Here is a 14,269-nt window from a genome sequence, read left to right as displayed (position 1 = left end):
TGGTGCATGCGTGGTTAGGTGCCTTCCTTGATTCAGGGAAGCGAGGGGAAGGGGAGATGCGGAATGTAAAGAAAGGTCTGATTGTGTGTGGTACAAATATACTCGGGTCAGAGGCACAGACGTACTCGGGTGTGTGGCACAGATAGAGGTGGGTGGTACACAGGTACAGTCAGGTGTGTGGTAGAGATACACACTGCACAGACCCTCAGTGGAGTCTGTGGCCTGAACCAGTGGACGCACGTTGAGGAGTGGGTGGGGACGTGGCTGCGATGGGCTTAAGGTCTGGGGGTTCCGTCCCGAGCCCCAAGCCCCTGCCCAGGCGGGCGTGCAGCAAGATGAGGACTCCTTTCCGCCAAGGCCGCACCTGATTGGTCTAGCGCCAGTCGGCCACACGGGGGCAGTGCTGTCCCGCCTGCAGGGATGCCTGACCCTGGTGCTTCATCTAGATCCAGAGGGGTGACCTCGAGGGACAGCCAGCATGGAACTTACAGAAGCAACAGAGAAACCAGAGGGAGTGGGGGTCAAGTGAGGGTGGCAACACGTCTGCAGCTTTTCCTCCAGCAGGGTGCTCTGTTCTCAGGCCGTGCCCAGCCCCCTGGGAGTCGGGGCTCGGGGATGGGGCAGGGGAAGCCGGCCTGGCCTCCGGGAGGCTGCTGCCCGTGGTGCCTGTCCGTCTGCACCCGGCGCTCCGCCCCGGCCGCCTGCTCTCGTGCTCCATCTCTCCATGTGCGCCGTGTGCTGATGAACCAGCTCCCCGTTTGACTTCTGGGGACACGAAGCATGTGCTCAAGACTCCGGAATTCTGGCCCAGGTTCAAAGTCGGTGCTTCATGAAGAGGAAATAGTCCAGGGCAGGTAGGACGGACTACCTGTGGCCACCACCCTGGTCACCACTAGTCACCTCAGCCGGCTGGGAGAGTCACCTTCCCGGTCCAGGTGAGCCTGGTCAAGGGAGGACCAGGTGGGAGGTCTGGGGCGGGGGTGGAGGCTGTCACCCCTCACCTGTGGAGGGTCGGGGGCTGCAGGCAGCGCTGATGTCAGATGCACACTCTCTGCAGTGTGGCTGAGTCAGTCCCCGTGGAGTCCCCGCTGGGTCCTCTTCCTGTCCCTGAATTTGTCTGACCACGGCCCCCAGCCAACAGGGGCCGCCCTGCTGCCCTGGAACTCGAGGACCAGAGGGGCTGGGGCACCGTGTGCCCTCCTCACCTCACACCACCTGACAGAGGTGGGCCCAGGCCAGCTCGGAGTTCACCGCGTGGCTCCATTTAAGAGCACGTGAGTGTGCGAGGATGCGTGTGACTGTTTGATCGGTGTCCAGACTAGAGGCTCCAGGAAGCCAGCCCATGACTCCAGGTCTGCCCCTGAGATTGGGAATGTACGTACCTGGTGGGAAAATGGGTAAAGGTGGAGATTCTTACCTGTTGTACATGTGTTAAAATATACGTAACATAAAATTTAACATTTTAACCAGTTTTAAGTGTACAGTTCCTTGGTATGAAGTACACTGACAGTGTTAGCAACCATCACCACCATCCATCTCTGTAACTCTTCATCCTGTAAAACTGAAACTCTGTCCCCGTAAACATCCCTCCCCCTCCCCCGGCCCCTGGCCCCACCGTCCTCCTCTGTCTCCAGGAATCTGACTCCTCTGGGTCCCTTACGTGAGTGGAATCCTATAGGATCTGTCCTTCTGTGACTGGTGTATCTCACTGAGCATAATGTCTGTCCTCAAGGTCCATCTGGAAGCCTGTGTCGGAATTGCCTTCCTTTCTAAGGCTGAATAATGTTCTGCTGTGTGAACGGACCACCGTGTGGTTTACCCTTCATCTGCTGATGGACACTTGGGCTGCCTCCACCTCTTGGCTATTGTGAATATGCTGCTGTGAACTTGGGTGGACGTACATCTCCTCGAGACCCTGCTTTCAGTTCTTTCAGTTACATCCCCAGAAGTAGTGGATTATATGGTAGCTCTATGCTTAATTTTTTGAGGAACTTCCATACCGTTTTCCACAGTGGCTGCACCATTTTACATTCCCACCGACAGTGTGTGAGGAAGGATTCCTATTTTTCTACATCCTTGCCAACACTTGTTATGTTTTGACAGTAGCCATCCTAACAGGTATGAGGTGGTATCTCATTTGTGGTTTTTATTTGCATTTCCTTAATGATCAGTGATGTTGAGCGTCTCTTCATGTGTTTATTGGCCATTCCTGTGTCTTTGGAGAAATGTCTGTTCGCATCCTTTGCCCATTTTTAAATTGGTTGTTCGTCTTTAATTGTTGAGTTGTAGGATCTGTTCATATGTTTTGGATATTAATCCCGTGTCAGATACATGATTTGGAATACTTTCTCCCATGATAGGTTGCCTTTTCACTTTACTGATAGTGTCCGTTGATGCACAAAGGTTTTAAATTTTGATGTAGTTTAATTGATCTTTTTTCCTTTCTTGCCTGTGCTTTTGGTGTTATATGCAAGAAAGCTTTGCCACATTCAGCCATGAAGCTTTTCGCCTATGTTTTCTTCTAAGAGTTTTATGTCTACTTTAGGTCTTGGTCCCTTTTGCGGTAACTTTTGTATGTGGTGGTAGGTACGGGTCCAACTTCATTCTTTTCCAAGTGGATGTCCATTTCCCCACCATTTGTTGGAAAGACTGTCCTTTCCCCATTGAACGATCTTGGCACCCTTGTCAAACATCATTGACCATATGTGTGAGGATTTATTTCTGTGCTCTCTATTCTGTTCCGTTGGCCTATACTTACCCGGTTTATAGATAAAAAAGTGAAGGCCCAGAGAGGGCCCACAATTTGGCCGAGGTCACATGGTAAGTGGTGGTTAGGCTGGGATTCGGGTGAAGGGTGCCCTGGTCCTCACCCTGTTCATGCAGAGGTGGGGAGCTCAGGGGGCGCATCTGACCCACCCACTCTTCCCACCAGATGACACTCCACACCAGCTGCGCTGGGCCTCACCTTGTTTATATAGGTTCATGCTAGCTGCCAGCAATTCAGGGAAGTTTTAAGATGGCAAAGGTCCCACTGAAATTGCCTTCAAACAGTGCAAAGAACCAGAGAGGGAAATACCTGCCCCAAAGACCCAGACAGGGCAAATTCCAGGGAAAAGCTGACAGTCCCCTAAGAGCCAGGGGAGGCTCAGAAGAGCAGTGGCAGCAGAAGGGGTTGAGGGGGACCCTACACAGCGGGGTGGAGGAGAGCTGAGGGACCCTGCAGAGCAAGCCCCATCCCCCCAGAGCAGGAGGTTGGAGAAACCCACCACCTGAGACGGTGCCCACAGGTACCCACTGCCCAACAAGCCCACCACTCTGTCCATTTAGGGCAGTGCCTCCCTCTTGTATGAAGCTCAGGAATGTTCACCTGACATTAGTAAAAGGGGCAAAGCAGGGACTAGAAGGAACATCTCAGAACCCCTGTCGTCTACAGCCAGTATCTCAGAGGTGACCAAAGACAAGGCATCCATTAAAAAAGAACCAACTCTATAAAAAAGAAATAACACAGAATGGAAATAACTCAGAAATCAAAGATAGAATATCTGGAAGGGAAAAAGTTACGAACAAAAACTGTAGGGAATAAAAATTCAAAACTGAAAAGGACCTTTTCCAGAGCTAACGTTGGTGAGGTGAGGTTTGGAGGACAGGGTGCAAAGAGGACCACCGGAGCCCAGGACAAGGAGGAAGCACAGGTGAGCTGGGGTGGACCTCAGACGCAGCAGGCAAAGTGGGTTCCACCCTGCAAGTCCTTGGTGGAGCCGTGGTCAGCTGAACAGGAGACAGTTTCTGAGAAACGTTCCTCCCATGTTCCTTTAACTGGGAAGTTCCTGGAGAATGTGCTCCAGCAACACAGAGGGAGTCACCCTAGAGGAGGCTGGGGTCCTGAGTGGGCAGTGCCTGGACGGACCATGCAGGTGGGGTGGGGGACTGAGACAGACTGACTCATAGAGCCTGCGGAAGGCTCATTCCACGGGGCCACCAAAGGATGTGGAGGACAAGGCAGGTTCAAAGAAAACCAGGCGAGTGAGTCATTGTTCAGTGGGGGCCGGGGTTGTGCATGAAAGGAAATAACTGCAGTAAGTTGGCCTCCTCCCTCCCCTCCCTCTCCCCTCCCTCTCCCCCCCTCTCCCCTCCCTCTCCCCTCCCCCTCCCCTCCCCCTCCCCTCCCCCTCCCCTCCCCCTCCCCTCCCTCTCCCCTCCCTCTTCCCTCCTTCCCCTCCCCTCCCCCCTCCTCCCCTCCCCCTCCTCCCCTCCCTCCCTCCCCTCCCCTCCCCTTCCCCCTCTTTCTCCTTACCCCCTTCTGCCCCCACAATGGCTGGTTCTGGGCTGTGAGACTGTAGCAGGTTAGGGTTAGAGATGAAATTTCCTGCGTCCTCTCCCCCCAGTAAACCCAAATGTCAGATAGCCAGGGACGGTAGGGGTGGCCTCTGCCTTAAGCTGAAGGAAATGACAGGACAGATATTCAGGGAGGAGTTCCAGTCGGAAGGAACAGCACCTGCGAAGCCCCAGGAGCAGGCAGAGGAGAGGGCAGAGCCTGGAGGGTCTTGGCTACACCCTCTTCACAAGCACGGGGTCCTGTGGATCCTGACCCTGAAGGGAGCTCAGCTTCAGCACATGGGTGCCCCCAGGCCATGCCAGGCTCCCCTTCCAGGCCACAGCTCCCAGGGCCAGCTGCTTCCCTGGAAGGAGGGCACTGTCCCTCCCCTGCTCTGTGCTGCATGAGCCGTGAATGTGCAGGCAGCTGGGTTCCCACTGGACCCTCGAGTTGGCTGAGACCCTGAGGGTCTGCTGAGGGGTGGGACCTGCCCACCGCTCCTTGTTTCCTGCTGACAGGAGCCCCAGAGGAGGGGATGTCGGGAGCAGGGGGCCGTGTGGCCAGGCCGGGGTCTGCAGGGGCCTCAGGGTGACTGCTGGCACCAGGCAGGGGCGCTGGGAGGTGGAGGTGAGGGGTGGAGTCAGACCGGGTGGGGACCCTGGCTCTGCCCATCCCCTGAGGCACCTCACCTTCTCCCACTTCATCTACGACCCTTGCCAGCCGCCACAAGCAACGTCTCTGGTGTTCGGGAACAACCCCTGAATCGCGTTTATTGACTCAAATGTCCCTGTGCCAGCAGAGCTCCTGGTTCACTCTCTGCTTTGCCCGCGTCCCAGGCACCACCTGGCTCTAAGGCAGTCCTAGACCCCCAGCCACATCAGGGCCTTCTGGACGGGCATCCACTGGGTGGCCCCTGCCCTTTCCTGGGACCTCTGTCCTGGGGCCTCCTGGGAGTGAGCCTCTGGGGAGGCACCTGGAGCCCCCGCTGCTGGGCCCCTCTCCACCTGCAGGCGGGGACCCTGGGCCTCCCACGGACACTCCTGCAGATTCAAGGGTGCAGGTGCATGTCGGCCACCCTCACCTGGCGGCCTCGTCCTGCACCTCGCTGCCCCCACCCTGCTGCAGGCCAGGCGGGCTCCCCAAGCTGACAGACCTTGTATGATGGCAGCCTTCCCAGGAGTGGGAAGCCCTGCTTGGCTGTGCACACAACGGGAGGGGCCCTCAAGGGACGGCCCACAGAGACAAGGGCAGCAGCGGCTCTTGACAAAATGCTCCAGATCTTTCTCTGGCTTGCAGGCGAAGTGAGGTGGGGGAGAGAAAGCACAGACCAGAACAAGGACTGCCCGAGCAACACAGCTGTCCCCCCGGGGAACCGTGCAGCCTGACACCTGCGCCCGGCACCTGCAGGGTGACAGCACACCCCTCGGCTGGTGTGTCTGGGGGGGGACAGGCGGGCAGAGCCAGATGGCCATTAAGCTCGTGTAGCTGTCACATCACTGAGCTCCCAGGACGGCCACGTCTGAGACACAGCCGTGGAGACACAGCGTGGGCAGTTGAGGGCCAGGGGGCACCTTCGGTGTTGTCTCTTTTCCAAGCCCTCTTTCCTGCCAGGTGTCAGCCACCCTCCCACCCTGGGAGGACAAATGATCCAGGAAAGAGGAATTTGTCCCCAGCTGGTCGGAAGTTTGGGCGGAGTGGGAGGACGCAGCAACACGGAGCCTACTTGCAGTTGGAGGTCCCGAGTGCAGAGAGGAGGGAGGTTCCGAGAAGGCCTCCCGAGCTGCAGCCCCAAAGGGGAAACACTGCGGTGCGGGGGTGGGTCAGGGTGGTCACGGTGGAGAAGAAAATAGGGGACGCCCAGGCGTACTCTGCAAACTGTTGTGTGTGTCTGCAGGATCTGTGTGAACAGGAAGTTCAGGGGGAAGTCATGTCCAGCTGACCTCGTGGGAATGCTGCCTGGGGGGCCTGGAGTCACCCGCGTTCTGGTGGGAACAACACCCAAGGTCTCCCACAAAGGGGGCTCACCGTGAATTCCTGGGACTTCACAGGCAAGGGTCATCCTTTTCGTGTCCAGTCCCAGTGACTGCCCCCAGGTCTACGGAGACTACAGGCTTTGGGGACAGGCACAGCCAAGGTGGGTTGGAGGGAAGGAGGGGGAGTGGACACGGGTTTCTCCTGCACCTCAGGCTGTGCGGCCTCACCTGCCGTTGTCCTGCCCCCGGAAGTGGCAGCAAGAAGCAAAGAGGCATCTCGCTCAGGCTGGTTCCCGATGGGACTGGGTGGGTGGAGGTGACTGATGCCTAGGCAACAGGCTAGAACGGGTCCTCTGAGACACGTGGGCTCTGTCTTCCCATGCAGGGGACGCAGGCTCTGACTACAAAGCTTCAGATCCTCGGGGCACCCACCCAGGTGTCTCTGCCCAAATTCCTGGGGCTGAGGGTTCCCCTACAGGCCTGGACTTGACAGGGTGGACCCACCTTACCTCTGCCACTCCAAGATATGCCTTCCCAACGTCATACACATGCTTACTTATTTTTTTTAGCAAAAAGAAAGAAAAAAAACCCGACAAAATGGTACAAAAGCACGCCATGCTTCTTGCAAAATGGTCAGGAATGGTGGAAATTTTTAAAAAGTAAAAAATTAAAGTTCGCCTATAACCTGAGTTATTCACCCAGATTTTTTTCTGTGCATAATGCACTTTACAAAAATTGGATCAAGGTGCAACTGCTGATTTTAACTACTTAAAAAATACAGCAATACAGATGCATGTTGTTCCAGGTCAAAAAATAATACAAGATCATTCACTCAGCTGACACTTTTGAGCCCCTGTTCTGCAGTAGAAGCCCTGCTCTTCCTTGGATAGAGGTGAACAGAACAGACCTGGTGAGTTTATCTGTTAGACACAGGAGCAAAGAAACACCTGCTGTAATTTCAGGCAGGAATATGCCCTACAAAAGGCAGAACAGGGAGAGATGGACAGCGGTGGCCTTTGACTGAGGTGGATATCCTCTCTGAGAACACAGGATCAGAGAGTTAGCCCTGCGAGTATCTGGAAAAGAGCTTTCTCAGAGTGGGAGCAAGTGCGAAGGTCCTGAGGCACACCCGCTGGTCTGTGAGGCTGGGGAAGGTAGCTGGGGCTTGGGTGGGGGCGGGATTTTGCTCAGAGCCGGGCAGGTGCCAGGAATGACTCCCTTGGCTGCGACTGACTGTGGGGTGCGAGCGAGCGCTGGAGACCCCACAGGGCTGGCTGCGGTGGCGGTGGTCAGTGGGGCTTGGGTGGGGACATGGTTGGTGCTGAGGGGCTGCCTGGGGAACGCAAAGGGACTGGACATGAGGGGGCAATACAAGCCCCCACACCACCCCCGCCGGGGCAAGGATGGTGGCAGCAGTCGGGCGAGGTTTCCGGGGGGGGCCCCTCAGACCTTGGGGCAGAAAGCCCAGGATGTGAGGCCAGGCTCACGGTGTGTCCCGGGGCGCTCCGGGACCAGACACACAGTCCGGGCCCAGTGAGGGAAGGGGAGCTTTCGAAGTCTGGACGTGTCCTCCAGGACGGAGGAGGGGAGGGGCCAGATGGTCCGCGTGGAGGAGGGGGAAGGAGCCGCCGGAGGGGTGGGAAGGGCCCCGCTGGCGGCCTGGCTCCTTCGAATCAGAAATGTCGGGATGAGACTTCCACGAGCTGCCCTGCGGCTCCAGGAAGGTGCAGGGTTAAAAGTATTACATTAATACTTTAAAACTGTAAAACCCTTTGATTTTAGCAACAACCTAATTGGAGCAGGCGGAGCAGGACCTGCTACGCTCACGTTACACATTCGGATCCGGGCGCCGGGACCCAGCCGCTAGGGCAGTCTGGGCCCCGCACCTCCGCCCCGCCGGCAGGTGCGCGCTCGGCCTCCGCGGGCGCAGGTGGAAGGGGGCGCGCGACTGCGGGCGAGGAACAGAGGGTCTGGGGCTCCCGCGGGGAGCACGGGGGCCTCGAGGGGCACAGGCACCCTGGAGCCGACAGACCCTTGGGTAGACCACGAGGACACGAGAGGCGCAGAGCGCGACCCCACCGTGGCGCACACAGATCCGGAGGACCACGGGGACGGGGGGCGCAGGGCGGGACCCCACCGTGGTGCACAGAGATCCCGGGGACCACGGGGACGCGAGGGGCGCAGGGCAGGACCCCACCGTGGTGCACACAGACCCGGGGACCATTGGCCGGCCGGAGATGCGCGCGCGCGCCCCCTGCCGCCTCCCGGGCTCGGTCGTCTCCGGGGCGGGGCGGCTCGCGTGCCGGGGTGGGGCTGTCCTTCCGCGGCCACAGCCTCCGCCTGGTCCCCGAGATGCGAGCGCCGGCAGCCGCGCAGCCACAGCTCCCTGTCCCCGCGGACACCTCCCGCGGGCGCGCTTGAACCTCCGCGCCCCGCCGGTCGGGTAAGTGCGCTGGACGTGCTCCGCAGGTCCAACTCCGCGAGGGAGACCCTAGCGCAGGGCCATCTTCCCAAGGCTCCCGCACCCTCGGCCCCCCCATCCCCCTCTCCCCTCCAACCCCACTCACCCCATCCTCACATCGCCAGGCCCTGGGGTCCAACGGGCAGCTTCTCACCTAAAACTAAAAACAGGGCTTTTGAGGAAAGCCAGTCCGCTCTCACTGCTTGCGGTCCCTCAGTTTCCCGGCCTGGGAGCGTCCGGCCCCCGCGCTGGGGGAGCTGGGCTAACTGCCCTTTGCTCTGGGCACAGCTTCCTTCGGAACTGTTTTCGACAGATGCTGGGGGGCGGGGGGGACTTTGAATTGGACTCCTGAGCCCTCTCCAGGGCAGCTGGTGAGGGGAGGCCCCCAGCCAGGAGGTCCCGGAGCTGGGGGTGCACAGCTCAGCCCCCTCCTTCGGGGCCAGGAGCGCCAGCCTTGGTTCACACACTCTGGAAGGGCGGAAGGCGCGTGTTCCAGGAATTCACTGGGTTTCAGTTAGTGGCACCAAGAAAGTTTTTTTCCCTAAAGTCTTATTTTGAGAGGTGGAAAATCCCAGATTGTGGACACTTTGTGAGAGGCACAGGCCCTCAACACTTCAGGGACCCGGTGTTGCTGCTGTGACTCCCCCCCCTCGGGGAGGGGGCTGCCCAGAGGGCAGGTGACTAGCCAGGGTCAGAGGTCAGAGGCCTTGGGCAGTTTGCCCTTGGGCTCCTCGTCTGCTTCCTGGTTGGTCTGCCAGCCCCCCTTGGAAGCATCCAGTGGGTCTCCAGCTGTGGCCGCCCTGTGACTCACGCGGGGCCTCTGTGTGACCAGCCACAGGCTCCGGTCCTCGAGGGGCCGGGCGCAGAGGGGCTGCGCGAGTGTGTGCCCTGGGCATCTGCCCCCTTGCTCTGGGCACTCAACAGTGGTGAACGGGACTTCTCCCGGCCTGGTCAGCAGCCCAGCCCACCCAGGACACTCTCCAGGGGCCTCTGGCAGAGGCGGGCTTCTGACCGGCTGGCCTCCACCCAGCGTCCGCCATCAGGGCCTAGAGCCTGGCTTCTGTCAGCCTCCTGGGCCCACGCCCAATCCCAGTGGAGGCCTCAGGACCCGCTCGTGGGCAGCTGAGCAGCCGGTGGGCAGTGTGGCCCTGACGGGGGCTGTGCCACCTCCAGCAGCCGTGGCTGCAGGCTCCCTGTTTACGGATGATGACTTCCAGGTGGATACCGGGCAGTCTGGACCCCGACCGCGTGCGTTGTTTCCCTCTCAGTTCAGTCCCAGGGCGGTGCGGCCCTGTGGACGGGGCACACATGCTGGGCGGGAGCTGAGGGCACCGCCACGTGGCATGGGACGATCTTTTATGTTTGTTTTATGCTTATGTGTATTTCTGAAATGGTCAGCCATTATTTTTACCATAAAAGGTTCTTATAAAAGTTCAGATTTCTCTGAGAAACACAGTCAGCTCAGAGCTTCTGGGGGGCTGGCCCTCGTGCTGTCTCAGTGGCGCATTTCTGTGGGGAGTTTGGTCCAGTCCAATGAGGGCTTCATCTTTTTGAGGAAAGTGCACAGTATTTAGTAAAATGGAGCCGATATTTAGGATTCCTAGGGCAGGAATTGGCAGGAACTGGACCCCAAGCCACGGCTCTTCCAGGGGACAGCGGCTGGCCCCCTTGATTTCTCCCCCACCCCCGAAGGGGTACCTGGAGGGTGTTTATCTGCCCTGGTGCTTTTCGCCATAGCCCGTGTTTTTAGGCCCCTTCCACCAGGGAGGACGGGCCTTGTGGGCCAGCTGGCAGGCCACGTGCGCGGCTGGGGAGGGCCCGCACCCAGGAGCCTGGACCCCGTCTCGGCTCCTGCTGTGGGGAGGGGGTCTTGGCTGGAGGAAAGTGAGGGGCCAGCTCTGCCCCGCAAAGTGCCTCCGACCCCTGCTCGTCTTCCCTGTCGCCTCCAGCCCGCACCACCCTGCTCTGAGCTCGGACTCACTCAGGGAACGGTGGTGCTGGGATGGGCCTCCTGGGGCTGGGGCAGGTCAGCCAGCCTCCTCACCTTTGATCTTGAGGGGCGTCCGGCCCCTCTCGTGTGTGGGGAAGCATCCCTGACCGGTTTCCCCCCAGGCTGGGGCCAGGCCTGGGTCCGGCTCCGGCCTCTCCTGCAGCTCAGATGGGATGACCTTGCCCGCCGGGGTCCAGCTTCCCAGAGAAGCGCAGGCCTGGTGGCCGTGGCTCAGGCAGAGACTAGAAGGCTGGACCCTTCCGAAGCATCCGTCCGCCCATTCCTGCTCCAGCCTGCGGCCACCGGGGCCCTATCCGCGCCCACCCACCCCAGCCCATCTCTCCAGAGCTCTCCTGTCTCCTCTGCCGCGTCATCCGCCGCAGCTTAAAAACCAGCATTTGACCCCCAAGGCCCCGCAGCTGCCACCCATCCCTGCCTCTGCTCTCACAATGCCCCACAGGCGCTCCTAGTCCCGCTGCACGGTTCTCTCCTGCCACTCCAGACATTTAATTTATATTTTTATACAAATTTGTGTTCTTTGTTTTTAGTGAGGTGAAATTCACACTACATAAAATTAACCATATAAAAATTTAAGGTTCAGTGGTATTTATTGAGTATATTGCCAAAGTTGTGCAACTACCACCTCTAATTCCAAAACATTTTCTTCATCCCGAACGGAAACTCTATACCCTTTAAGCAGTCACTCCCCATTCCTTTTTCCTCCAGCCCCTGGCAACCATTCACCTACTTTCTGTCTCTGTGGGTTTGCCTGTTCTGGACATTCCATATAAATGCAATCAATATGTGTCCTTCTGTGTCTGCCTTCGTTTTCACATAGCATGATGTTTTCAAGCTTCACGTGTGTTGTAGGGGCATCAGGGCTTCGTTCCTTCTTATGGCTGAGTAATAGTCCCCTGTATGGATGGACCACATTTTGTTTATCCATTCATCAGTCGATGGGCATTTAGGTTGCTTCTGCTTTTTGGCTCTTGTGAGTAAAGATGCTGTGAGTATTTGTGTGCCAGATTGTGTTTGAACATATGTTTTCAGTTCTCTCGGGCATATACGTAGGAGTGGAATTGCTGGATCGTGTAGTGACCCTATGTTTAACTTTTTGAGGAAAGACTAAACTGTTTTCTACAGGAGCTGTGCCATTTTTCATCCCCACCAGCACGGCACAAGGGTCCCAGTTTCTCCACATCTCACCAACCCTTGATATTTTCCTTTTTTTTTTCTTTTTTTAAAAAAATATTATGGCCATTGTCGTGGGTATGAAGTGGTATCTCATTGTGGGTTTGATTTACATTTCCTTAGTGACTAATGATGTTGAGCATCTTTTCATGAGCTTGTTAACCATTTGTATGTTTTTTGGGGGAGAAAGGTCTATTCAAGTCATTTGCTCATTTTTAATTAGGTTGTTTGTCTTTTTGTTGTTGAGTTTTATGTAGTTCTTTATGTAGTTTTATGTTGTTCTTTATGTAGAGTTTTATGTAGAGTTCTTTATGTAGTTTGTATACCAGACCTTTATCAGATATATGATTTGCAAATATTTTCTCCCATCCGTGAGTTGTCTCTTCACTTTCTTGATAGTGTCCTTTGAAGCCCAAGTTTTCAATTTTGATGGGGTTCAATTTATCTCGTTTTTCTTTTCTTCCTGTGCTTTTGGTGACATATCTAAGAATCCATTGGCAAATGTAAGGTCATGAAGATAGAGCCCTATGTTTTCTTGTAGCTCCTACACTTAGGTCTTTAACTAACTTTGGTTAATTTTTGTAAAGGGTGTGAGGTAGGGGTCCAGCTTCACTCTTTGGTATTGGATGTCCATTTGTGCCAGCACCTTTTGGTGAAGAGACTGTTCTTTCCCCATTGAATGGCTTTGTTGAAAATCAGTTGACCACATTATGTTTATTTTTGTGCCACATTTCTCTTTTTTCAATGCTTTTTTAAAAATTTTATTTATTTAGTTTTGGCTGCGTTGGGTCTTCATTGCTGCATGTGGGCTTTCTCTAGTTGCAGTGGGCGGGGACTACTCTTCATTGCGGTGCGTGGGCTTCTCATTGGGGTGGCTTCTCTCATTGCAGAGCATGGGCTCTAGGTGCATGGGCTTCAGTAGTTGTGGCACGTGGGCTCAGTAGCTGTGCCTCATGGGCCCTAGAGCACAGGCTCAGTGGCTGTGGCGCACGGGCTTAGTTGCTCTGCAGCACGTGGGATCTTCCCAGACCAGGGCTCTAACCTGTGTCCCCTGCCTTGGCAGGGGGATTCTTAACTACTGCGACACCAGGGAAGCCCTCAATGCTTTTTAAAAACCTTTTTATTATGAAAATTTTCAAATCTTTTACAAAAGTGGAGAGAATTTTATAATGAGTCCAATTTATTCATCGAGTATCATAGATGGTCAGCTGTCAATATTGGCTGATTCAGTGTCATGTAAACCCCACCCTGCTCTGCACATCACACAGAAACAAATCGCTGATGTGTCATCCTTTCACAGGTGTTAGCATGTATCTCTAAAACGTGTGAACTTTAAAAATCAGCTTTTTATGTTTTTTACTTAATTTTTTGTTTGAATTGAGAGACTTTAATTCATATAAAGAAGTATTAACAACAGCAGGAGAGCTCGGAAGGGTACTCAGGGCTGCGGGGGTGCCGAGAGGGCTTGCCTGTATGTAGGGGTTCAGGCTCTGGGCTGGCGGAGATGTTTCGCTGGGCTTCCCAGCCTCCGTAAGAGGTGGGCAGGAACAAGAAGACACGGGGGACGCACGGGACCCAGAAGCCCCTCACTCTGCGCTCGCTACAGAGGAGAAAAGCTCGAAGGGTCCAGCCCATCCGTGCAGAGCAAGCCCGACGGGAACCAATACACCGCTTCCCAGTGGCGTGCCACCACCTCCCATTCCTGGCCTTCGTGCTGTGGTTGCCAAACCTTGACATCTGCATAGGTTATAAACCCCACAACACATTGTTGTCATTGTTGTTGAAACAGTCAATTATTTTTTAGAGATAGTTAGATAGTAGGAAGGAGCCTTGCATTCTTACCCATGCAGTTACCACTTCCTGTGCTTTCTGTTCCATTTTGTGGATCCCCGTTACCATCTGGTATCATTTTCCTTTGGCCTGAAGACACTCTTTCACATTTCTTATAGTGTGGGTCAGCTGGCAATGAATTCTTTCAGCTTTTTATGTCTGAAAAAGTCTTCATTTAGCCTTAATTTTTGAAAGATATTTTCACAGGGTTTAGAATTCTTGTTTCAGGTTTTCTCTTGCAGTGCTTTAAAGATGCTGCTCCGCTGTCCCCTCGGGTACACGTTCCTCAGGAGACATCTGCTGCCATACTTATCTCTGTTTCTTTGTACCCAATGCTATTTTCTCTGGTGGCGTTTAAGATTATTCTATTTATCTCTGGTTATGAGTCATTTGATTATGATGTGCCTGGTGTAGTTTTCTTCCTGTTTCTTGTGCTTGGGGTTCATTGACGTCTTGAATCTGTAGGTTTATAGTTTTCATTGTTTGGACAAATTTCTGCTATTATTACT

At 55.5% G+C, this 14,269-nt stretch overlaps 1 protein-coding gene across 1 annotated transcript in view; it reads left to right on the top strand.

The window, feature by feature from the left end:
• The first annotated feature begins 8,603 nt into the window (after positions 1-8,603).
• The window catches only part of AHRR (aryl hydrocarbon receptor repressor), a 73,197-nt gene continuing 67,531 nt past the window's right edge, over positions 8,604-14,269 (top strand). The window contains exon 1 of the mRNA XM_033436664.2: positions 8,604-8,731. The gene's annotated coding sequence lies outside the window, so the exon portion shown is untranslated. The remainder of the gene's footprint in view (positions 8,732-14,269) is intronic.

This window comes from Orcinus orca, chromosome 3 (genome assembly GCF_937001465.1).
Source record: "Orcinus orca chromosome 3, mOrcOrc1.1, whole genome shotgun sequence".
NCBI classification, from domain to species: Eukaryota; Metazoa; Chordata; class Mammalia; order Artiodactyla; family Delphinidae; genus Orcinus; species Orcinus orca.
Note: the sequence above shows the minus strand (reverse complement) of the source record. Positions and strands in the feature narration are given on the sequence as shown.